Raw genomic sequence first — 27,254 nt, forward strand, 5'->3', positions numbered from 1 at the left:
TATCTTTATTGAAACGTTCTTTCATAAATCTTTTTTTTTTTTTCATTTCATTATTTATTTATACATGTAGAGTAAGGACTGCTCCTTTTCAATTACTACAATTAGAGTTCGAGAGTGTGTAGTTCTTCTTATTATTATATGGCTTTGCCAACTTAACCACTAACAGCGCTTGTTAATTTCTCATGCCAAACCAGTTTATGCATTCTTTTCGGAACTCAATCGGTGAATGTATATTTTTAATAGAGACAGGAAGCTGGTTCCAATTAGCAACGCCCCTAACAAAAAAGCTTTCATTGTAATGTGATGATCTGTGCTGTGGTATTATATAATTTCTTGTTCGTGTACTGCGAGAATTTAAAAGTTTATCAACTAGATATCTAGGGGTAGAAGTATTAATTATTTTAAACAGAGTAAGACATGACCTAAGCTCATAAAAGTTATTAAAAGAACAGCCAAGTAAATTATGCTGGAGGTGAGAAACCCTGTCATATCTTGATAGATTATAGATATAACGTACGCACGCGTTTAAGGCAACACGTAATTTATTAATAGAATTAGCTGCAGCATTAAGAAAAAGTACATCACCATACATAAAATGCGGAAGTAGGAGAGATTTGAACAGTTTGAGCTTTGTTTGTATTGGCAACATACTTGAAGTCATTCTTAGATGCCTGAGGCCGTTGTAGATTTTTCTACATTGCCCATTTATATGACAATCCCATTCAAGATTATTTTGCATTATTATTCCAAGATTAGACGCATCAGTTACATATTCAATAATATTTTGTTCAAGAAAAATCTCTGGTAGGGTAGAAACTCGTCTGTTCCGAGAAATGAACATGACTTTGGTTTTAGAAGGATTGATCGGCAACAAATTACGGGTAGACCAGCGGAGAATTTCGCATAAATCTTCATTAAAAAGCCTTGCCATTTCAGTGACGGGCAGAGAATTTGAAGCTAAATGCAGTTGAACGTCGTCAGCAAATATATGAATCATGCAATTCTTGAGAACGGTTGGAAGATCGTTTATAAAAAGTGAGAATAAAATTGGACCAAGAATTGAACCTTGAGGTACTCCAGAAATGATATCAACGGGAACAGATAAAGTGCCGCCAGACAAAACAGATTGAGATCTTCCTGTTAAATAAGACTGAATTAGTTTAGCAGCTTCTACAGAAAAGTTATATTTTAATGATAGTTTGTTAATTAATTTAGAGTGAGAAATGCGATCAAACGCTTTGGAAAAATCTATAAACAATAAAAGTGCTACTCCTTTGCGATCTATAACTTTAAGTATATCATCATGCACTTTAAGTAACGCTGTAGTTGTACTGTGTTTAGATCTAAATCCAGATTAAAATCTATGTAAATAATCAAAGTTATTTAGATAAGTTTGTATTTGAGCTTTCAAAATTTTTTCAAAAACTTTTGAAAGAGCAGGTAAAATACTAATGGGGCGCAAATTGTCCAAGGCTAGACTTCTTGGTTTCTTCTTAACTGGTATAATTTTTGCTGACTTCCAAGCTCTTGGAAATTTTGAAGTTGAAATGGCTAAATTAAAAATATATGTTATTTTATCTACAATTAAAGGTAATATTAGCTTAATAAATTTAAGTGATTGGGGTTGCTACCCTGTTCACGGCAACATCAACTGTTTTGATGCTCCGCGATATTTTTTTCAATTTACGGTGAAAGTGCGTTCAATTAATCGCGAGTTCTTCCCCGCACGATGGGCAGGAACACCCGCGGCCGTGGCAGCTCGAGTGCATCTCGAGGACGTGGCCGGGCCAGTTCCTGCAGCAGCATCGGGAAAACCTCCTCGTCCGGCTCCAAACGGTCATCACACCTGCTGAAGCTGCCATCTAACTACGTACCTGCTCGTAGCCCCATACGTACGCGTGGATCGGTAGCACTTGTTAAACCGGATCAACCTGGACCCAGTGGAATGTCCACTATCAAGCCGGGAACTTCCTCGACGGTTCCAACCTCAAATGGATTCGCTGTGTTGTCTGATGACAACAATGAAGACGACGACGACGACGTCAGTGGTGGCGATGGTGTTACTACTACACCGTCGCAGGCTAAGGGCACCTCCACCGCGGGGGAGCAAAAGAGTAAAAAATCGAACAAAAAAATGCCACCGATTACAGAGCCTGGTCACCCGGCTGTTGTAATCGAGGAAGCATTGGCGGAAACATTGGACGACTGTGAATACGTCATGCGTATTAATAAGTCGTCTGTAAGCATCATCACAAGCGATCGTCCGCGTTTCGAAAAAGTGCTGAAAACGCTGAAAGATGCGAATATTCAGTACTATACGCATGATTCGCCGGAAAACCTTCCGGTCAAGGTAGTACTTTCTGGGTTCCCGATCCAAGTGCCGCCCAAGGAGTTCGTGGATGTAATTCTAGCGAAAAAAAAATTCATCCCCGTGAAGCTAAAGTGCTCTCGCATAAAGTTACAGTGACCGGAGACCAGATTCTCTGGCTGCTGTACTTCGAACGCGGTTCAATCAAGATTCAGGACCTGCGCAAAGTCAAGTCGCTGGAAGGATTCATGGTGAGCTGGAGATACTTCAGCAAGCGGTCTTCCGATGCTGCCCAATGCCACCGATGCCAACGTTTTGGACACGGTTCCCGGAACTGCACTTTGGCGCCGAAGTGTGTCAAGTGCAGCGCAGCCCACCTCACGGCCGCATGCACGCTGCCCAAGAAAGCATCCCTTGGAAAGGACAACCAAGCCGAGCAGAACAAGCGGAACTTGAAGTGTGCTAACTGTGAGGGTAATCACACGGCCAATTACCGCGGGTGCACCGCTAGGAAGACCTACCTCGAGGCGCTGGAGAAGAGGAAAAAGCCAGCACCACATTCCTCAAGGACTTCGACAGGTCAACCCTCGACCGAACCCCGTCAAACGAATCCTCCTGGATTCGGGCGTACTTACGCCAGCGTGGCGGCTACCGCAAACGGTCCAACCCCGGACAGCAACAGTGATGGTGATTTATTCACCCTCACCGAATTCCTCTCCCTTGCAAGGGACATGTATACGCGACTCAACACTTGCCGAAACAAGCTGGAGCAGTTCTTCGCGCTGCAAGAGCTGATGGGGAAATACCTATGCCCTGCATAGGTGCAAGCTCACACACTGTAGAACAGTCTTCGCCTTCAGTAACGAACTGATTTTTTTCTGTGATATATATTTAAGTTTTTCTATCCTCCTTCTCTTTCCATAGTAATAGCAGCAGTTATTTTAGAAAGTTTTTTCTGCTCTCGCTTATTCGAAATTTACGGAATTTATTTCATCAAATGATTGTATCTGAATTAATTTGTAGCTGTAAGAATCTCCAAAACTCTGCATCCTGTAATAAGTTAAGCATATTGTATTCTGATAAGTACAACAAATAAACATGAATTGAATTGAATTGAATAAATTTAAGTGGTATTTGGTCAAGACCGATAGCATCGGACTTCATAGAACTAAGCGCTAGGATAACATCATTTATATCTACCGTTGAAAATTTAAAGCCATTGTTATTTGGCAGCAAGGTATGAGGAGGCGTACTATCTTGCGTAAAATTAGAACTAAAATGGTCATTTATTTCATTGTTTGAATTCAAAAATTGCTCTACACGAGGTTGTTTACTTTTGACATTAATAACTTTAAGTTTCTTCCAGAGTACTTTACTGGATTCTGCAGTTGTTGTTGTTGTTAATTCATTTATTTCTGGCAGCTTTAACCTTCTTGGTCATTCGCTGCCCTGGATTCTGCAGTGTTTAATCGATTAGCGACGTATTTTGATTTGGCAATATTGATTAAGTTGGTAACCCTATTCCGAAGCCTTTTAAACTCATCGAACCTTAAAGTACTTCTATCCGCTTTCCATAAACCATAAGCCAGATCCCTTTCAATCATAGCTTTGAGTATGGCATTGTTGAACCATGGGTTTTTTCTTGGTATATATTTGCATAAAGGAACAAAATTTTCAAAAAGTTGTTTAATATTTACATTAAAGAAATCAAGAGCAATTTCAGAATCAGTGATTGAATACAATAGATTCCAATTTATAGAAGCCACAGCATGATCTAAGGCTTGAAAATTAATTTTGTTATAATTTCTAAATAAACTAAAGTTTGATGTATTTGATGTGTTCAGATTTAAAGTTGAGAATATTATGTCATGTCTCGAAAAACACGAAGCAGAAACTTGATTGAATTTAAGAACAAAATCTGGATCATTTGTTAGAAGGAGATCAATTGAACTTCCTCCATAATGAAAATGAGTAGGTTGAGTATTTATGCAACTTAATCCATAGGTATCAGTAACATTTAGAAAATTGTCTGTAATAGTACAAGATTTTCTGATATCAGTATTGAAATCACCTATAAAAATTATTTTGTTGTAATGTAGAGAATGATCTGCTAGCTTTTGAGAAAGAACAGTTGAACAATCAACTCTCGGGGGATTATAGAAAACACCAAGTAAAACTTTTTCACCTGCAATTTCCATCTCAAAAAGCATGAATTCAGTTATATTATTTGATTCATTTTTGGAACATGACAAAATTTTGCAGTTAATACCCGTTTTAAAATACACACAAATACCACCTCCACGAGTTTGCTTGTTTCTATCATGTCTTACTAATTTGTATCCATCAAGGGATATTAATTCATCTTCAATTTTTTCAGTAAGCCAAGATTCAGTAACACAAATAATGTTCGCTTTACTATTAGTAAAACATTGCTTAAATTCTTCAAGCTTGCTCAAACCAGGAAGGTGCTGTGTCCTATCCCTCGCCTAGACCAGACCAAAATCCATGATAAAGCTGTCAGACCAAATCTGTCAGACCAAGACTGTCAGACCAAAGAGCAAAAAGTAAACAATCTTGGTCTTCGACGTAGGTGCACACAAATCAAGAAAAGAAAATTTGAAAAAGAATTTTATTTTTTTAATTCAATGACTGGTTTTGGACTGCAAAATTGAATGTACGTCAGAAAATGATTATACCGTGCGGCGGCCTGTACACCGGCAATGAAATAAGCAGTTAAAAGCCTTATTCTTCCACTTTAATTTTTGATCGTGTTTTCGGTTTACACCTGAACAATCTTGAAATTATTTATACGGATTTGTGATTCCTCTCTTTCCATCATTCCCTTGGCTCAAACCTCTCGCACATAAACTTTGGACATTTAAATGACATATGTTGAGCTTATTAGATTCCATTGCACAGTTCATCACAATACGAGGAATGGACGAGCTTTGATTTGTATTCGGAGCTAAACCATTATTAGCCAACATCGCGAACAAATGACGGAATTAACGGTAAATGCATATTCCAGGTTGGCATTTTGAAATTAACAAAGCAAAACAATAAAGAGTGATCGTCAATCATTATTATAATCATTATATAAGCCAATTATTACAACTTCTACCAAGGTGTGATTCATGAAGAATAGCGCAAAATGAATAGGGTAGAATAGAGAAGGGTAGTGTTGAAAGGGATAGACGGAAGAATTATACTTAAGGGCAGTCCTCAGCGGGTCAGAATTGCAAAAAAAAACCGCCGCAAGCAGCAGCAGGGTTCAACAGCACTCGTACAGCAACAGCATCCAAAACAGCAGCAGCGTTCCCAGCACACCAACAGCACGTTCACAGCATCCAGAAATAGTACAGCAACGTAAGACTTGCACGAAGGAAGGAGTCATGGACTAACTAAGGATAGGAGTCACGGATTAACTTGGAAGGAAAAAAGAAAAGCTTATTCAGGAGAGGTTTAACTTTCAGGAAGGATGAAAACACCGGGATTAAGGATGGGAGTCATGGATGTTGTAGGAAGGAAGAGAGAGCGCTTTAAGGAAAGGGTTAGTTGGTCAGCTGCTCCATTGAGAGTACTGGCCGAGCTTCATCCTCCGCACGGGTTTTCACTTGCACGAATCCATCCTTGGTGAAAACACTGTGCAGTTTGCCATCCTTCTTCAGCTTAAGAGCACTCCCTTTGATTGCTCTTGCCAGTTCCGTCAGATTTTCGTTTAGGTAGATCCGCTTGTTGATCGTGAAGCCCAGGTGTGACAGCGACAGGTTGCGCGATGAGAGATATCGTCGGTAAAATTCATCTCGTGCAGCTCTGAAGGTAAACTGGAGCAGCAACGGGGGAGCAGCGCCGTCAGCGATTGGAAGACGAGCCAGCCTTTTTGTGTATATCAACGGACGATCTTGATCGCTGTAACCCAGGGCAAGCGAAACACTCCTAACGTAATTTGAGATGTTTTCCGATGACTGGTACGGCACACCAGACAGCAGCAGATCGTTTAGTTTACCGCAAATGAGGATCCGTTCATAATTGAGGCTGACGTTGTCCTGGGTTTTGGATAGTTCAGCAGACAGCTTGTTGACATTGTTGGTGCATTCGTCTTTGAACTGCTGCATGTCGTCGCGAAGAACAGCAAATTCAGACTGCAGATCCGTCTTACAGCATTCAATCCTCTCGTTGGTTTCCTCAAACATAGATTTCATTCGAGAAAAGAGCTGGTCCAGGGATTGAACCGGCTCATCCTCCGATTCTGATTTGGTCAAGTCTTCCCTCGATCGCTTGAAGCTCATCGTTGGTTTTGTTTTGATTCTGATCAAAGTAGTGTGTGTATCAGCGGGTGAACGAGAGATGAACCGTGAGTGCCACTAGAAGATTTATCGTAGCAAAATGGCGTGGCCTGGGGTAGAAGATGATGGCTCGTTTCGGCAAAACTTTATCGCCCACAACTCCACAACTAGTAGACGATCAGCGCGTACTCCAGGAACCACAGCTGCTTCGGATAGAACTTCACAACTCCAAAACACGATACGGTCAGAAATCCGGTTTAAACTCGGTTAAATCTTCATCCGAATCACAGACAATAAAGTCACTCTTTATCTGAGCACATCCCTTCAGAAATGATCTATAAGAAATATTACATAATAATTAAATAGTCGTTCTTAAACATGCAGATACTGTTGAGAATCATGGTTGTGGTATTGATAGGCCGCGGATCCGAATCCTGTTCAACATCTCGTAACCTGGATCGTGACTTTCCGATAAACTTTCGTAGCCCGAGTCTCAACCCGTGGTAAATCTCCAGCTCCTCGAGACGCCTGTCCAACTTCTGAATCTGCGCATAATCCGCCGACCGTCGCATCTTCACCATCTTCTTCAATCACCGCACCAGTTATCTTCTCGCCGGAGAACCGTACAGCGAGCTTCCACTAACGCTAGGATGAGTTGCCGGGCCAGCTTCGGATCAGACAGAAGCTGTTCACCGTCCTTCAGCATGGCATCTTTGCGCAGTGGAACCGTACTAGAGTTCTGCGACGATGTCTTGGACAATTCGTTCTCCTTCATGACCTTTGCGTACATTCCCTCCAGATCCTTCGAAAGACTCTTATCGGATTGATCGCGTTTCCGTTGGCCAACTGTATTTGCTGCCCAGATCCATCCAACGGAGTCAATATTCTCCCATGATGTTTTGTACTCAATGACCAACGCAGCCGAAATGCGCCCGGACGAGTTTGTCAAGCCAATCACCATTTACGAGTAGTTATTTGAGCTAATCTAGTTAATAAACTGGAAGCTGGAACCTGCATCGGGACCACCTCCTGCCACCGAAAACGTCAAATGGTGCTTGAGGGTCTTTGGAGTCGGCAGAAGAAGCTAGTTGGATTGTCGCCTTTCCGGTTTGTTCGCCCCGGAACTGGAACAGCTCGTGCTGGACGATTAGCGGGAGAAAGGTACGCGCCGAATGAGGCTTATGAGCAAGCAGGCTGTCGTTGGGTGAAGGCAGTGGTTGGCAAGACGGATACGGATCAATGGAAAGGCCACCCTGAATTACCCTGCTCGTCGCCGATAGAGTTTAGTTCGTCTGGGCGACGTGGCATGAACTTGTAGGAAGCGGCTGCGGGGCGCCGAGTCTTTCTGGTGGATTGCCGGAGGTCAACTCAAAACGCCCGTGTTGATCTCGACCGACACCGTGACTATTCGAAGGTTAATAAATTCTAAGCGTACGTCTCCGAACCACCCTGTTTGAAAAATGTCGCACGTCGTACGAGTTGTCGCACGGTTTTGATTTTACCGTTTCGATATCGATTGGTCGAAAGGACGACAAACGTACGACAAACACTCGACATGCCCGACATTGTTTTTTCCATCGATTTACCTTCAATTCGACGTCGATTCTCTTTAGTTGATTTTGTTCGGACTTGATTGCAACCGAGTCGAACCAGTTGTTGTTGGTTTTAGGCTTTGGGAGGATTTTGATCAGTTTAAAGGTAAGTTGTGTTCTAGGTTGAAATACTTTTTCTGCCGGAAAGTTCCGGCCGGAGTAGGCGAGCGACCGAATCAAATGGTCTTGTATTCCAGATTGCGGTCTTCGTGGCGGTATAGGAGGAAGAGGAGGAGGAGGAGGACGTGAAATATGGTTTACTCGGCGGGCCATTCCGGAAGACGGAACGGGAAGGAACCAGTTTGCGATCGAGGAAGCAGTTAGTGTTTGGTGTTTTACTTTCCGTGGGAGGTTGCTTCGCATATCTTATGGAACTGGTGAGTCATGTTTTAGAAACGATGGAGGAGGTGTGCTGGGAGTGCGATTGGACGATCGAAATAAAAAATAGGATGAACATCACAAGTTCTTAACTTTTCAATCCAATAATTCCAAACTGAAAATTTAAAAAAATCTAAAATACTAAAGCTTAGAAAAACTTTAACGCTGATTTGATTTGATAATTGTAAAATTAAATTATAAAGTTTTTCATTCTTAATTTCAAATTCTAGCATTCCATAACTTAAGAATGCAAGAAATTGAAAATTCTAAATTTATTTAATTTCTTGATATTGTGCAAATTGTTAATATTCTTAAATTCTAGAATTTATTAATTTAAAATTCTCAAAGTCTTCAAACATTTAAAAAAATTAAATTCTTAAATGTGAAAATTTTGAAATTGACGAAAAATTAAATACTAAAATTTCCTAATTCTTAAATACTAAAATTCTAATACTTAAATACTAAAATACTAAAAATCTAATATTATAAAATTCTTAAATTCCCAAAACGTAGGTCGCGCGAGTTGGAATTTTGAACTCGAAAATTCAAAAAATTATAAGTTCTAAAATTCCAAAATTGGAAATTCTAAAAATGCTAAAATTCAAATAATTTTTATTATTAAATAAAAAAAATCGAAGCTTCTATTAAAAATTGGTAAGTTTCTAAAAATTCTAAAAATTAAAAAAAAATTGCACATTGTTGATAATTTTAAATAAAATACAAATTTTAAAAATTCTAAAAATTTAAAAAATTGCAAAATACAAATTATTCAAAATTCCAAAATTTTACAAAATATATTTTTTTAGTTTTAAAAATTTTTGAAGTTTTTAATTTCTTTTGAATATTTTAAACTTTTAAAAATTCTTTTAAAAAAAATCTAAAAATTCCTAAATTTTAAAATTATATATTGGAAAAAAACTAAAATCTATTAACTTTTGAAAATTGTCAAGGACTTTACAATGTAAAAATTAAAAAAATTTCTAATGAAAAATAGAAGTTAAAAAAATATCACGAATTGAATTAAATGATTCTGGTATTGAGGTACTCTCAAATTTTAAAATTCAAAATCAGATAATTAGAGTTTTAGAATATTAGGATTTTAGAATTTTAGAATTTTAGAATTTTAGAATTTTAGAATTTTAGAATTTTAGAATTTTAGAATTTTAGAATTTTAGAATTTTAGAATTTTAGAATTTTAGAATTTTAGAATTTTAGAATTTTAGAATTTTAGAATTTTAGAATTTTAGAATTTTAGAATTTTAGAATTTTAGAATTTTAAATTTTAAATTTTAGAATTTTAGAATTTTAGAATTTTAGAATTTTAAATTTTAGAATTTTAAATTTTAGAATTTTAGAATTTTAGAATTTTAGAATTTTAGAATTTTGAATTTTTGAATTTTGAATTTTTGAATTTTTGAATTTTGAATTTTTGAATTTTAGAATTTTAAATTTTAAATTTTAAATTTTAGAATTTTAAATTTTAAATTTTAAATTTTAAATTTTAAATTTTAAATTTTAAATTTTAAATTTTAAATTTTAGAATTTTAAATTTTAAATTTTAAATTTTAGAATTTTAGAATTTTAAATTTTAAATTTTAAATTTTAAATTTTAAATTTTAAATTTTAAATTTTAGAATTTTAGAATTTTAAATTTTAAATTTTAAATTTTAAATTTTAGAATTTTAGAATTTTAAATTTTAGAATTTTAAATTTAAATTTTAAATTTTAAATTTTAAATTTTAGAATTTTAAATTTTAAATTTTAGAATTTTAAATTTTAAATTTTAGAATTTTAAATTTTAGAATTTTAAATTTTAAATTTTAAATTTTAGAATTTTAGAATTTTAGAATTTTAGAATTTTAGAATTTTAAATTTTAAATTTTAAATTTTAAATTTTAGAATTTTAGAATTTTAAATTTTAAATTTTAAATTTTAAATTTTAGAATTTTAGAATTTTAGAATTTTAAATTTTAAATTTTAAATTTTAGAATTTTAGAATTTTAAATTTTAAATTTTAAATTTTAGAATTTTAAATTTTAAATTTTAAATTTTAGAATTTTAGAATTTTAAATTTTAGAATTTTAAATTTTAAATTTTAAATTTTAGAATTTTAAATTTTAAATTTTAAATTTTAAATTTTAAATTTTAAATTTTAGAATTTTAGAATTTTAGAATTTTAGAATTTTAGAATTTTAGAATTTTAAATTTTAAATTTTAAATTTTAGAATTTTAAATTTTAAATTTTAGAATTTTAAATTTTAGAATTTTAAATTTTAGAATTTTAGAATTTTAAATTTTAGAATTTTAAATTTTAGAATTTTAAATTTTAAATTTTAAATTTTAGAATTTTAAATTTTAGAATTTTAGAATTTTAAATTTTAGAATTTTAAATTTTAAATTTTAAATTTTAAATTTTAGAATTTTAAATTTTAAATTTTAAATTTTAGAATTTTAGAATTTTAAATTTTAGAATTTTAAATTTTAAATTTTAGAATTTTAAATTTTAGAATTTTAAATTTTAAATTTTAAATTTTAGAATTTTAGAATTTTAGAATTTTAAATTTTAAATTTTAGAATTTTAAATTTTAAATTTTAGAATTTTAAATTTTAGAATTTTAAATTTTAGAATTTTAAATTTTAAATTTTAGAATTTTAGAATTTTAAATTTTAAATTTTAAATTTTAGAATTTTAGAATTTTAAATTTTAAATTTTAAATTTTAAATTTTAGAATTTTAAATTTTAGAATTTTAAATTTTAAATTTTAAATTTTAAATTTTAGAATTTTAAATTTTAAATTTTAAATTTTAGAATTTTAGAATTTTAAATTTTAAATTTTAAATTTTAAATTTTAAATTTTAGAATTTTAAATTTTAGAATTTTAAATTTTAGAATTTTAAATTTTAGAATTTTAAATTTTAAATTTTAGAATTTTAAATTTTAGAATTTTAGAATTTTAAATTTTAAATTTTAAATTTTAAATTTTAAATTTTAGAATTTTAAATTTTAAATTTTAGAATTTTAAATTTTAAATTTTAAATTTTAGAATTTTAAATTTTAAATTTTAAATTTTAAATTTTAGAATTTTAGAATTTTAGAATTTTAAATTTTAAATTTTAGAATTTTAGAATTTTAGAATTTTAGAATTTTAGAATTTTAGAATTTTAGAATTTTAGAATTTTAGAATTTTAAAATTTTAAAATTTTAAATTTTAGAATTTTTGAATTTTAAATTTTAAATTTTGAATTTTAAATTTTTGAATTTTAAATTTTAGAATTTTAGAATTTTAGAATTTTAGAATTTTAAATTTTAAATTTTAGAATTTTAAATTTTAAATTTTAAATTTTAGAATTTTAGAATTTTAGAATTTTAAATTTTAAATTTTAGAATTTTAGAATTTTAAATTTTAGAATTTTAAATTTTAAATTTTAGAATTTTAAATTTTAAATTTTAAATTTTAAATTTTAAATTTTAAATTTTAAATTTTAAATTTTAAATTTTAAATTTTAAATTTTAAATTTTAAATTTTAGAATTTTAGAATTTTAAATTTTAAATTTTAAATTTTAAATTTTAGAATTTTAAATTTTAAATTTTAGAATTTTAAATTTTAGAATTTTAAATTTTAAATTTTAAATTTTAAATTTTAAATTTTAGAATTTTAGAATTTTAGAATTTTAAATTTTAGAATTTTAAATTTTAGAATTTTAAATTTTAAATTTTAAATTTTAAATTTTAGAATTTTAAATTTTAAATTTTAGAATTTTAAATTTTAGAATTTTAGAATTTTAGAATTTTAGAATTTTAAATTTTAAATTTTAAATTTTAAATTTTAAATTTTAGAATTTTAAATTTTAGAATTTTAAATTTTAAATTTTAAATTTTAAATTTTAAATTTTAGAATTTTAAATTTTAAATTTTAGAATTTTAAATTTTAAATTTTAAATTTTAGAATTTTAAATTTTAAATTTTAGAATTTTAGAATTTTAGAATTTTAAATTTTAAATTTTAAATTTTAGAATTTTAAATTTTAAATTTTAAATTTTAGAATTTTAGAATTTTAAATTTTAGAATTTTAGAATTTTAAATTTTAGAATTTTAGAATTTTAAATTTTAGAATTTTAGAATTTTAAATTTTAAATTTTAGAATTTTAGAATTTTAGAATTTTAAATTTTAAATTTTAGAATTTTAGAATTTTAGAATTTTAGAATTTTAGAATTTTAAATTTTAGAATTTTAAATTTTAAATTTTTGAATTTTAAATTTTAGAATTTTAAATTTTAAATTTTAGAATTTTAGAATTTTAGAATTTTAGAATTTTAAATTTTAAATTTTAAATTTTAAATTTTAGAATTTTAAATTTTAGAATTTTAGAATTTTAGAATTTTAGAATTTTAAATTTTAAATTTTAAATTTTAGAATTTTAGAATTTTAAATTTTAAATTTTAAATTTTAGAATTTTAAATTTTAAATTTTAAATTTTAAATTTTAAATTTTAAATTTTAAATTTTAAATTTTAGAATTTTAAATTTTAAATTTTGAATTTTAGAATTTTAGAATTTTAGAATTTTAGAATTTTAGAATTTTAAATTTTAGAATTTTAGAATTTTAAATTTTAGAATTTTAAATTTTAAATTTTAAATTTTAAATTTTAAATTTTAGAATTTTAAATTTTAAATTTTAAATTTTAAATTTTAAATTTTAAATTTTAGAATTTTAAATTTTAAATTTTAAATTTTAAATTTTAGAATTTTAAATTTTAAATTTTAAATTTTAAATTTTAGAATTTTAAATTTTAGAATTTTAAATTTTAGAATTTTAGAATTTTAGAATTTTAGAATTTTAAATTTTAAATTTTAAATTTTAAATTTTAGAATTTTAAATTTTAGAATTTTAGAATTTTAAATTTTAGAATTTTAGAATTTTAGAATTTTAGAATTTTAAATTTTAAATTTTAAATTTTAAATTTTAAATTTTAGAATTTTAGAATTTTAGAATTTTAGAATTTTAGAATTTTAGAATTTTAGAATTTTAAATTTTAAATTTTAAATTTTAAATTTTGAATTTTTGAATTTTAAATTTTAGAATTTTAAATTTTAAATTTTAGAATTTTAAATTTTAAATTTTAAATTTTAGAATTTTAGAATTTTAGAATTTTAAATTTTGAATTTTAAATTTTAAATTTTAGAATTTTAGAATTTTAGAATTTTAAATTTTAGAATTTTAAATTTTAGAATTTTAAATTTTAGAATTTTAAATTTTAAATTTTAAATTTTAGAATTTTAGAATTTTAAATTTTAAATTTTAGAATTTTAAATTTTAAATTTTAAATTTTAAATTTTAAATTTTAGAATTTTAAATTTTAAATTTTAAATTTTAAATTTTAAATTTTAAATTTTAAATTTTAAATTTTAAATTTTAAATTTTAAATTTTAGAATTTTAAATTTTAAATTTTAGAATTTTAGAATTTTAAATTTTAAATTTTAGAATTTTAGAATTTTAAATTTTAGAATTTTAAATTTTAAATTTTAAATTTTAAATTTTAGAATTTTAGAATTTTAAATTTTAAATTTTAAATTTTAAATTTTAAATTTTAAATTTTAAATTTTAAATTTTAGAATTTTAAATTTTAAATTTTAAATTTTAAATTTTAGAATTTTAGAATTTTAAATTTTAAATTTTAGAATTTTAAATTTTAAATTTTAGAATTTTAAATTTTAAATTTTAAATTTTAGAATTTTAAATTTTAAATTTTAGAATTTTAGAATTTTAAATTTTAAATTTTAAATTTTAAATTTTAGAATTTTAAATTTTAAATTTTAAATTTTAAATTTTAAATTTTAAATTTTAAATTTTAGAATTTTAAATTTTAAATTTTAAATTTTAAATTTTAAATTTTAGAATTTTAAATTTTAAATTTTAGAATTTTAAATTTTAGAATTTTAAATTTTAAATTTTAGAATTTTAAATTTTAAATTTTAAATTTTAGAATTTTAAATTTTAGAATTTTAGAATTTTAGAATTTTAGAATTTTAGAATTTTAGAATTTTAAATTTTAAATTTTAGAATTTTAAATTTTAAATTTTAGAATTTTAAATTTTAGAATTTTAAATTTTGAATTTTAGAATTTTAAATTTTAAATTTTAGAATTTTAAATTTTAAATTTTAGAATTTTAAATTTTAGAATTTTAAATTTTAGAATTTTAGAATTTTAAATTTTAGAATTTTAAATTTTAGAATTTTAAATTTTAAATTTTAGAATTTTAGAATTTTAAATTTTAAATTTTAGAATTTTAAATTTTAGAATTTTAAATTTTAAATTTTAAATTTTAAATTTTAAATTTTAGAATTTTAAATTTTAAATTTTAAATTTTAAATTTTAGAATTTTAAATTTTAAATTTTAAATTTTAGAATTTTAAATTTTAGAATTTTAAATTTTAAATTTTAAATTTTAAATTTTAAATTTTAAATTTTAGAATTTTAGAATTTTAAATTTTAGAATTTTAAATTTTAAATTTTAAATTTTAAATTTTAAATTTTAGAATTTTAAATTTTAAATTTTAAATTTTAAATTTTAAATTTTAGAATTTTAGAATTTTAAATTTTAAATTTTAGAATTTTAAATTTTAGAATTTTAGAATTTTAGAATTTTAAATTTTAAATTTTAAATTTTAAATTTTAGAATTTTAGAATTTTAGAATTTTAAATTTTAGAATTTTAGAATTTTAGAATTTTAGAATTTTAGAATTTTAAATTTTAAATTTTAAATTTTAGAATTTTAGAATTTTAAATTTTAAATTTTAAATTTTAAATTTTAAATTTTAGAATTTTAAATTTTAAATTTTAAATTTTAAATTTTAAATTTTAGAATTTTAGAATTTTAGAATTTTAGAATTTTAGAATTTTAAAATTTTAAATTTTTGAATTTTAGAATTTTAAATTTTTGAATTTTGAATTTTGAATTTTTGAATTTTGAATTTTGAATTTTGAATTTTTGAATTTTAGAATTTTAGAATTTTGAATTTTGAATTTTGAATTTTAAATTTTGAATTTTTGAATTTTGAATTTTGAATTTTGAATTTTAGATTTTAAATTTTAGAATTTTAAATTTTGAATTTTGAATTTTGAATTTTGAATTTTGAATTTTGAATTTTTGAATTTTGAATTTTGAATTTTGAATTTTTGAATTTTGAATTTTGAATTTTTGAATTTTGAATTTTAGAATTTTGAATTTTGAATTTTGAATTTTGAATTTTGAATTTTAATTTTTGAATTTTGAATTTTGAATTTTGAATTTTTGAATTTTGAATTTTGAATTTTGAATTTTAAATTTTGAATTTTAAATTTTGAATTTTGAATTTTTGAATTTTAAATTTTAAATTTTGAATTTTGAATTTTAGAATTTTAGAATTTTAAATTTTTGAATTTTTGAATTTTTGAATTTTTGAATTTTGAATTTTTGAATTTTTGAATTTTGAATTTTTGAATTTTGAATTTTGAATTTTGAATTTTGAATTTTGAATTTTGAATTTTGAATTTTGAATTTTGAATTTTTGAATTTTTGAATTTTTGAATTTTGAATTTTGAATTTTTGAATTTTAGAATTTTGAATTTTAGAATTTTGAATTTTGAATTTTGAATTTTGAATTTTGAATTTTGAATTTTGAATTTTGAATTTTTGAATTTTGAATTTTGAATTTTGAATTTTGAATTTTTGAATTTTTGAATTTTTGAATTTTTGAATTTTAGAATTTTTGAATTTTTGAATTTTTGAATTTTTGAATTTTTGAATTTTTGAATTTTTGAATTTTTGAATTTTTGAATTTTTGAATTTTTGAATTTTTGAATTTTTGAATTTTTGAATTTTTGAATTTTTGAATTTTTGAATTTTTGAATTTTTGAATTTTGAATTTTTGAATTTTGAATTTTGAATTTTGAATTTTGAATTTTTGAATTTTTGAATTTTTGAATTTTTGAATTTTTGAATTTTTGAATTTTTGAATTTTTGAATTTTTGAATTTTTGAATTTTTGAATTTTTGAATTTTTGAATTTTAGAATTTTTGAATTTTAGAATTTTTGAATTTTTGAATTTTTGAATTTTTGAATTTTTGAATTTTTGAATTTTTGAATTTTTGAATTTTTGAATTTTTGAATTTTTGAATTTTTGAATTTTTGAATTTTGAATTTTTGAATTTTGAATTTTTTGAATTTTAAATTTTAAATTTTTGAATTTTGAATTTTGAATTTTGAATTTTGAATTTTGAATTTTGAATTTTGAATTTTTGAATTTTAGAATTTTGAATTTTGAATTTTAGAATTTTGAATTTTTGAATTTTGAATTTTTGAATTTTGAATTTTGAATTTTAGAATTTTGAATTTTGAATTTTTGAATTTTTGAATTTTTGAATTTTGAATTTTAGAATTTTGAATTTTTGAATTTTGAATTTTAGAATTTTAGAATTTTAGAATTTTAGAATTTTAGAATTTTAAATTTTAAATTTTAAATTTTAGAATTTTAAATTTTAGAATTTTAAATTTTAAATTTTAGAATTTTAGAATTTTAGAATTTTAAATTTTAAATTTTAAATTTTAAATTTTAGAATTTTGAATTTTAGAATTTTAAATTTTAGAATTTTAGAATTTTAGAATTTTGAATTTTAGAATTTTAGAATTTTAGAATTTTAAATTTTAAATTTTAAATTTTAAATTTTAAATTTTAGAATTTTAGAATTTTAAATTTTAAATTTTAAATTTTAAATTTTAAATTTTAAATTTTAAATTTTAAATTTTAGAATTTTAAATTTTAAATTTTAAATTTTAGAATTTTAAATTTTAAATTTTAAATTTTAAATTTTAGAATTTTAGAATTTTAAATTTTAAATTTTAAATTTTAAATTTTAGAATTTTAAATTTTAGAATTTTAGAATTTTAGAATTTTAAATTTTAAATTTTAGAATTTTAGAATTTTAAATTTTAAATTTTAAATTTTAAATTTTAAATTTTAAATTTTAGAATTTTAAATTTTAGAATTTTAAATTTTAAATTTTAAATTTTAAATTTTAGAATTTTAGAATTTTAAATTTTAAATTTTAAATTTTAAATTTTAAATTTTAGAATTTTAGAATTTTAGAATTTTAAATTTTAGAATTTTAAATTTTAAATTTTAAATTTTAAATTTTAGAATTTTAGAATTTTAGAATTTTAAATTTTAAATTTTAAATTTTAAATTTTAAATTTTAGAATTTTAAATTTTAAATTTTAAATTTTAGAATTTTAAATTTTAAATTTTAAATTTTAAATTTTAGAATTTTAAATTTTAAATTTTAAATTTTAGAATTTTAAATTTTAAATTTTAAATTTTAAATTTTAAATTTTAGAATTTTAAATTTTAAATTTTAAATTTTAAATTTTAGAATTTTAGAATTTTAAATTTTAAATTTTAGAATTTTAAATTTTAAATTTTAAATTTTAAATTTTAAATTTTAAATTTTAAATTTTAAATTTTAAATTTTAGAATTTTAAATTTTAAATTTTAAATTTTAAATTTTAAATTTTAAATTTTAATTTTAAATTTTGAATTTTGAATTTTGAATTTTAGAATTTTGAATTTTGAATTTTAAATTTTTGAATTTTGAATTTTGAATTTTTGAATTTTTGAATTTTGAATTTTGAATTTTTGAATTTTGAATTTTGAATTTTTGAATTTTTGAATTTTGAATTTTGAATTTTGAATTTTTGAATTTTGAATTTTGAATTTTGAATTTTTGAATTTTTGAATTTTTGAATTTTGAATTTTTGAATTTTTGAATTTTGAATTTTTGAATTTTGAATTTTGAATTTTAGAATTTTAGAATTTTAGAATTTTAGAATTTTAAATTTTAAATTTTAGAATTTTAGAATTTTAAATTTTAGAATTTTAAATTTTAGAATTTTAGAATTTTTGAATTTTGAATTTTGAATTTTGAATTTTGAATTTTTGAATTTTAGAATTTTAGAATTTTAGAATTTTAGAATTTTAGAATTTTAGAATTTTAAATTTTAGAATTTTAGAATTTTAAATTTTAAATTTTAAATTTTAGAATTTTAAATTTTAAATTTTAAATTTTAAATTTTAAATTTTAAATTTTAAATTTTAGAATTTTAAATTTTAGAATTTTAGAATTTTAGAATTTTAAATTTTAGAATTTTAGAATTTTAGAATTTTAGAATTTTAGAATTTTAGAATTTTAAATTTTAAATTTTAAATTTTAAATTTTAAATTTTAAATTTTAAATTTTAGAATTTTAAATTTTAAATTTTAGAATTTTAAATTTTAGAATTTTAAATTTTAAATTTTAAATTTTAAATTTTAAATTTTAAATTTTAGAATTTTAGAATTTTAAATTTTAAATTTTAGAATTTTAAATTTTAAATTTTAAATTTTAAATTTTAGAATTTTAGAATTTTAAATTTTAAATTTTAAATTTTAAATTTTAGAATTTTAAATTTTAAATTTTAGAATTTTAGAATTTTAAATTTTAGAATTTTAGAATTTTAGAATTTTAAATTTTAAATTTTAAATTTTAAATTTTAAATTTTAGAATTTTAGAATTTTAAATTTTAAATTTTAGAATTTTAGAATTTTAGAATTTTAGAATTTTAAATTTTAGAATTTTAAATTTTAAATTTTAAATTTTAAATTTTAAATTTTAAATTTTAAATTTTAAATTTTAGAATTTTAAATTTTAAATTTTAGAATTTTAAATTTTAAATTTTAAATTTTAAATTTTAAATTTTAGAATTTTAAATTTTAGAATTTTAAATTTTAAATTTTAAATTTTAAATTTTAGAATTTTAGAATTTTAAATTTTAGAATTTTAGAATTTTAAATTTTAAATTTTAGAATTTTAAATTTTAAATTTTAAATTTTAAATTTTAAATTTTAGAATTTTAGAATTTTAGAATTTTAGAATTTTAGAATTTTAGAATTTTAGAATTTTAGAATTTTAGAATTTTAGAATTTTAGAATTTTTGAATTTTTGAATTTTTGGATTTTTGAATTTTTGAATTTTTGAATTTTTGAATTTGAGTAATTCTTGCTGAAAGTGGACCACTATTTACACAAGGTGCTCAAAAATCAAAAGCAATGTATTTTTCAATAGCCCCCACCAAGTTATGAAAGAAACCATGTTTGGTTGGTTAAATTTATCCTCACCTCGCCACGAAGCTAAATATTTTTTTTTTAATTGGTAATTTTTTGACTTAGGCGCGCCTACAAAATTGCTAATAACTTTGCAAAACTTCAACAAACCTTTGATGTTTAGAGGTGTTTTGAAAAGGAAATGAGCAGAGCTTTCGAATGCACTTGTCAGAAAAATACCGTTCCATACATTTTTTAGCCACAAAACACCAATGTATTTTTAAAAGTCATTTTTGAAGGCCGGCGCCCCGCTTTATCGAAAAACTGACAAATCCATTCGAAAGCTGAGACGATTTCACATAAAGGACCAATAAATCTAAGGTGTATGTTCCTCCTATCTTTTTTAGTCTAATTTTGATTCTGCGAGCGCAGCGCTCCGTTCGCATTTCGGGCACCCAAAATGTCGCAATTGGCTTGCCCCATTTTAAGGTTTTGTCAAAAAATAAAGGTGCTCACTTTTTAAATGATAGTTTATTGTCCAAGGATCAAAATGCACTTTCGATAATTGACCAATATTTATGGTTTCGGGTTCTTCCAGGCAATTTAATCTTGAAAAAATGTTTTTTTCACTCTTTTTTTGTAAAATGCCCACTTACAATTGGGTGGACTTTTTTTCAGTAGGACTAATGAATGTAGCATGTAGGAAATTTCACCACGAACATTTTCATTCCTTTGTGGAACACCAATCAGTGAGGTACTCCTGGATATTAGCTCCTGAAAAGTGCTTAAAAAGTGCAAAAATGCCTCACGGCAAGAAAAAGAGACGGTCCTCACCAGCAGGATCGGCAGATTTGAAGAAGCTAAAGAATGCCGAAGCGCTACCTGCAAAGCCAGGCAGTTTGAGCAAGGACGCTCAAAATTCGTCTGGAAACCAGTTCGCTACCCTCCCTGTGGACGTGAGCGAGAAGGAAGAATTTGAACGACGGGAAAAGTTGCCACCCATTTTTGTGAAAACATCGTCATCGGATTCGGTGCGAAAGTGGCTGACCGGGTTTATCAAATCTGGTGCTTTACGAGCTTCCATTCGCTTGTGTGCTGATGGACTCAAAATTCTGCTACCTACCATAACTACGTTCAGGATTTCCTGAACAACACCAAGATTGAATACTACAGCCATGACGATCCAGGTAAACGGCCCATGAAACAGGTCCTCCGCGGCCTGTACGACATGGATGTGAGTGTGCTGAAAGAAGAGCTCAAAACTCTTAAGTTGAACGTGATCGAAGTCTTCAAGATGACGAGACACAACAAGGACATCTAGTATCGTGATCAACTGTACCTGGTTCATCTCGAGAGAGGATCGACAACGCCGTCTGAGCTGAAAGCAGTTCGGGCAATTTTCAACATCATCGTGACTTGGGAACGTTATCGTCCAGTGCACCGTGACGTGACACAGTGTTCGAACTGCTTGCAGTTTGGACATGGTGGAAGGAACTGTTTCATCAAGAGTCGTTGTGCAACCTGCGGAGGTGAGCACAAAACACAAGCTTGCGAAACAATCAACGAGAACATCGAAGCGAAATGCTTCAATTGCGGCGGCGACCATTCTACCAAGAATCGAAGCTGCCCAAAACGAGCTGAGTTTGTAAAAATTCGGCAGCAAGCGACGACGAGGCACCAACCAAATCGGCGCAGAACACCATCAGCATTCACGGACGTGGATTTTCCTGCTTTGGCGTCACCAGGAGCAGGATCTGTTCGAGTGGTTCCAAATCTGCAGCCATTGCCGTTGAATCAGCGGCAAAGAGTTGCAGAGAATACAACACCTCCAGGCTTCAGTCAGCAACCGAGGAAAACCAACCAGCATCAACGGGTGAAGGCAGTAGTGACCTGTTTTCACCACAAGAATTTTTGAACATTTTCATCGAGATGACAACAACACTGCGTGGTTGCAAAACTCGCCAGGAACAAGTAAGAACTTTTTGAGCATTCATCTTAAAATACAGTTCGTAGTTTACTCGTTCTAGTGATTTTGAATATTTCAATAAATTTATTTTTTTAGTTTTAAGTTGATAAAGTGATTTTTTTTCTTTTTTATCCAAATGTATTCGATTCAATGCAATAATGTAAAACAATTTGAAGTAAATAAAATAAATGTGATCAGTTAATAATCAAACGAAAAATACAACAAAGATGAAGAGCATTAGGCCATACCACTTAGCATGTAATTATTATAAGAATGTTCAATAAAGACATATTTAATTTCCAAAAAAAAAAACCACGAACATTTGTCTCTAAAAGAAAACGTATTTTCGATACTCCAGTGCCAAGATATTTTAGTTTTAGTGAGAAAAAAAAGTGCCAATTTTACAAATTTCTCAGAATTAACAAGCACAGCCTATTATTTACATGTGGCATATGTTTTGGAGGCCAGAGTATGGTTTCTTATAGTTATTTTGGTCGCTGAATTCGGATCCGGAATCAAATTTCAGATTAACAGTTAAACTTGGAGCCACGCCCAAAAGTTATTTGTGGTAATATGCTGTAATTTTAATCGCTAGTGAATTCGGTCAATTTTTTCGACATTAAATTGCCTGGAAGAACCCGAAAACATAAATATTGGTCAATTATCGAAAGTGCATTTTGATCCTTGGACAATAAACTATCATTTAAAAAGTGAGCACCTTTATTTTTTGACAAAACTTTAAAATGGGGCAAGCTAATTGCGACATTTTGGGTGCCCTAAATGCGAACGGAGCGCTGCGCTCGCAGAATCAAAATTAGATTAAAAAAGATAGGAGGAACATACACCTTAGATTTATTGGTCCTTTATGTGAAATCGTCTCAGCTTTCGAATGGATTTGTCAGTTTTTCGATAAAGCGGGGCGCCGGCCTTCAAAAATTACTTTTAAAAATACATTGGTGTTTTGAAGCTAAAAAATGTATGGAACGGTATTTTTCTGACAAGTGCATTCGAAAGCTCTGCTCATTTCCTTTCCAAAACACCTCTAAACATCAAGGGTTCGTTGAAGTTTTGAAAAGTTATTAGCAATTTTGTAGGCGCGCCTAATTCAAAAAATACCAATTAAAAAAAATATTTAGCTTCGTGGAGCCGAGGTGAGGACAAATTTAACCAACCAAACATGGTTTCTTTCATAACTTGGTGGGGGCTATTGGAAAAGTACATTGCTTTTGATTTTTGAGCACCTTGTGTAAATAGTGGTCCACTTTCAGCGAGAATTACTCATTTTTGAATTTTTGATTTTTTGAATTTTTGAATTTTTGAATTTTTGAATTTTTGAATTTTTGAATTTTTGAATTTTTGAATTTTTGAATTTTTGAATTTTTGAATTTTTGAATTTTTGAATTTTTGAATTTTTGAATTTTTGAATTTTGAATTTTGAATTTTTGAATTTTTGAATTTTGAATTTTTGAATTTTTGAATTTTGAATTTTGAATTTTGAATTTTTGAATTTTGAATTTTGAATTTTGAATTTTGAATTTTTGAATTTTGAATTTTGAATTTTTGAATTTTGAATTTTGAATTTTGAATTTTGAATTTTTGAATTTTGAATTTTGAATTTTTGAATTTTGAATTTTGAATTTTGAATTTTTGAATTTTGAATTTTTGAATTTTGAATTTTGAATTTTGAATTTTTGAATTTTGAATTTTTGAATTTTGAATTTTGAATTTTGAATTTTTGAATTTTTGAATTTTGAATTTTGAATTTTTGAATTTTGAATTTTTGAATTTTGAATTTTGAATTTTGAATTTTGAATTTTGAATTTTGAATTTTGAATTTTGAATTTTGAATTTTTGAATTTTTGAATTTTTGAATTTTTGAATTTTTGAATTTTTGAATTTTTGAATTTTTGAATTTTTGAATTTTAGAATTTTAGAATTTTAGAATTTTAGAATTTTAGAATTTTAGAATTTTAGAATTTTAGAATTTTAGAATTTTAGAATTTTAGAATTTTAGAATTTTAGAATTTTAGAATTTTAGAATTTTAGAATTTTAGAATTTTAGAATTTTAGAATTTTAAATTTTAAATTTTAAATTTTAGAATTTTAGAATTTTAAATTTTAAATTTTAGAATTTTAGAATTTTAGAATTTTAAATTTAGAATTTTAGAATTTTAGAATTTTAGAATTTTAGAATTTTAGAATTTTAGAATTTTAGAATTTTAGAATTTTAGAATTTTAGAATTTTAGAATTTTAGAATTTTAGAGTTTTAGAATTTTAGAATTTTAGAATTCTAGAATTTTAGAATTTTAGAATTTTAGAATTTTTGAATTTTTGAATTTTTGAATTTTTGAATTTTAGAGTGTAAGAATTTGATGATTGAAGTTTGACCATTATTTTTTCTTTAAATTCTCAAATTTGGTACAATTTTTAAATAATAATAATAATATTTTCGGATTTTTTTACTATTTGTAGTTATTTGAGTTTTATACGTTCTTAATTTTTTATTTTTTTGATATCTTCATTTATAATTCTTTTTAAATGTTTAAATTTTGATTATTCTAGATTCCTTTTTCAAAAAAAAACCAATGCGCCATAGGTTTCCTATGTGCATAGGACATTTTGTAAAAGTAAGCGAGAATAAATAAATTTAGTTTTTCTTTTATAGTTACACAATATTTGAAATTTTATTATTATTATTATTGAAATCTGAATTTAATTTATAAATTCTTGCCAAGTGTTGATTGATGTTATATTTTTTCAGGTAACAAACATATTCTGATCTGATCCTGCCGGAAACCATGCGTCCCCGTGTGTTCCCGCGTGGCTTCCGTAGAACCCACGGAAGCAGCCACGTTTTCTCGTACTCGTACTCCACAAACCCACGTTGTCTCGTACTCGGGTAAACATCAATCCGTCGGAGGTCCAAGATCGTCGCCAAGGTGTCACATCCGGGTTTTGATCAGCTCGTCGAGGAGCAAAAGTCCAACACGGCAAAGATGCTGCCACGGCCACCTCAGAAGAATACCAACATTCAAGCCGGAAGCTGCGGTCAAGGCAAATCCCGAAGGAAGCCAAGTTGGAGAAGAACCGGCGATCCGCAAGTTAAATTAAGTGAACAAGTAAATATTTTTTTGAAATTTTGACAGTTTGAATAAACAAAAAACAATAAAAACAAAACAACCGTTTTGCAACATAACCTAAAAATCCGAAATGACAGCACACGACAATAGCACGACATTCTAAATAACAAAACCGTGCGACGTCGGTCGAATGTCGTACGAAAATGTCGTACAATTTCGATCATCGTTCGCACGACAAATACGACATTTTGGTGCAAAAACGTATGACATTCGCGCGAAAGTCGCACGACATTGTCGTGCGACGTCGTACGATTGCACGGACGACAAACGACGGACGTCTGACGGACTTTTCAGTCAGGGCACTCGTGTACACGTCAACCTGGCTGTTTGAGGTTTCTATCACTGCGTACATTTCCTCTGTAGAAGGAAAGAACCTTTTTAAAATTGAACTAATTACAATCTACAGATCTTACCTGAATCATCCAACACGGTGAAGTAGTTGAAGTCGCCCTGAATCTGTCGTTGCGCTGGTCTCCCACCAGCCCTGACTGAAAAGTCCGTCGGACGTCCGTCGTTTGTCGTCCGTGCAACCGTACGACGTCGCACGACAATGTCGTGCGACATTCGCACGAATGTCATACGTTTTTGCACCAAAATGTCGTATTTGTCGTGCGATCGATCATCGAAATTGTTCGACATTGTCGTACGACATTCGACCGACGTCGCACGGTTTTGTTATTTAGGTTGTCGTGGCTTTGTCGTGTGCTGTTTTTTCAGGTTTTTAGGTTATGTTGCAGTTAAAAAATAGATGATTGTTTATTTTTAATTTATTTTATTTTTTCATGTAATTTGCACATTTCCCCACAGTAAACAATCAATTATTTCATTATACTTGTTGTGTCGCGGATCTTCACGTACATCTTGGTGTCGTCTTCCGGTTGGTCATCCAGTTCTCCTCGTCGCTCGGCCATCTTGGCCGGAATTTTTTGGCGTTGTCTTCCGGGTCCGGATTTTGTCAGCCATCTTTTCGAGCCGACGCCAGCGTGCGGGGCAGCATCTTGATCAAGAAGGACTATTGCTCCTCGACCAGCCGCAGATACGGCGGGGTGCGGCGCCACCGTTTATGTCCCATGGATTGATGGCCACCGGAGTACGGGACAACGTCGGTTTACGAACTTCTGGAGCAGGTGTTTTTGCGGTCGTTACAGCTTCCGTTCAACAAGCTGCGTGGAACAACACGGAGACGCTGGGTTGTTAGCAGGATCAGATTGGAATATGTTTGGTTACCTGAAAAAAGATAACGTCATTCGGCTGAATAATCATATCCAAATCATATCTAGAGTTTTGTTGTTGAAACAAAGGGAATCTCATGACAGATATCATACTCAAAAAATCTGTGAAAATTCATAAAATAATTAATTGTGGAATATTCAAAAGTTTAACTTTCAATGTAAAATTTTGAAAACAAATTAATTAAAAAGTAGTTAATTAAACCTTATTTTTTCAGAAAATAAAGATTAAAGCAAATTTAAGACAACAAAATATTCTAACATTTTAAATTTCAAATTAAAAATCATTATTAACGCAAGTTTTATAGAGAAACCCCATCTGGACCTGTTTAAATATTTTTGATTTTTTTAAATTAAAATGCATGTGTTTCTGAAGACCCCAAAGTCCATGCTTTGAAGAAGCTAAGAACTTAAAAGACTTTAAGTAATTTTAAAATGTTCGAATGTTTAAATTAATCGTAAAAATTCAAAATATCTGAATAATTTAAAAATGAAATTTAATGTTTGATATTTTTGAAATTTACAAATATCAAGAATTAAAAGAATACACTCAAAACCCGATGGTTTGACACAAACTGTTGTCAAAAAGGGGTCACTTTTAGTTTGACACCCATTTTACAAACGAAAAAGTGACCAACCACCGGGGCTGAGTGTAATACAACATACAAATTTAAGAGATTAAAATTGTAGAACCTAAGAATTCAAAATTATTGAATTTTTTTTAGAATTTAGAGTTTTAAAACTTTAAAATTCTGAAATACTAAAATTCTTAATTTCTATAAATCTTTAATTCTAAAATTTTAAGATCACATAATTCTAAAATTAAAAAAAAATAATCCTAAAATTCTAAAAAAATCTAAAAATTTCTAAAATTTTAGAATTTTAGAATTTTAGAATTTTAAAAATTTTAGAATTTTAGAATTTTAAAATTTTAGAATTTTAGAATTTTAGAATTTTAGAATTTTAGAATTTTAGAATTTTAGAATTTTAGAATTTTAGAATTTTAGAATTTTAGAATTTTAGAATTTTAGAATTTTAGAATTTTAGAATTTTAGAATTTTAGAATTTTAGAATTTTAGAATTTTAGAATTTTAGAATTTTAGAATTTTAGAATTTTAGAATTTTAGAATTTTAGAATTTTAGAATTTTGGAATATTAGAATTTTAGAATGTAGGATTTGAATAATTTAAGATTGTTTTATAAACATTCAAATGTTAATATTACTTATTTTAAATT

At 25.7% G+C, this 27,254-nt stretch overlaps 1 protein-coding gene across 2 annotated transcripts in view; it reads left to right on the forward strand.

Moving 5' to 3' along the window:
* LOC6053004 (calcium/calmodulin-dependent protein kinase type 1) overlaps positions 1-27,254 on the forward strand; it is a 183,256-nt gene that overhangs the window by 12,016 nt on the left and 143,986 nt on the right. Inside the window, exon 2 of one of the 2 annotated variants that reach the window (XM_038261823.1) lies at positions 24,411-24,768. The exons of the other annotated variant lie outside the window; for it this stretch is intronic. The gene's annotated coding sequence lies outside the window, so the exon portion shown is untranslated. The remainder of the gene's footprint in view (positions 1-24,410; positions 24,769-27,254) is intronic. 2 annotated transcript variants of the gene reach the window in all.

This window comes from Culex quinquefasciatus, chromosome 3, assembly GCF_015732765.1.
Source record: "Culex quinquefasciatus strain JHB chromosome 3, VPISU_Cqui_1.0_pri_paternal, whole genome shotgun sequence".
Taxonomy (NCBI): domain Eukaryota; kingdom Metazoa; phylum Arthropoda; class Insecta; order Diptera; family Culicidae; genus Culex; species Culex quinquefasciatus.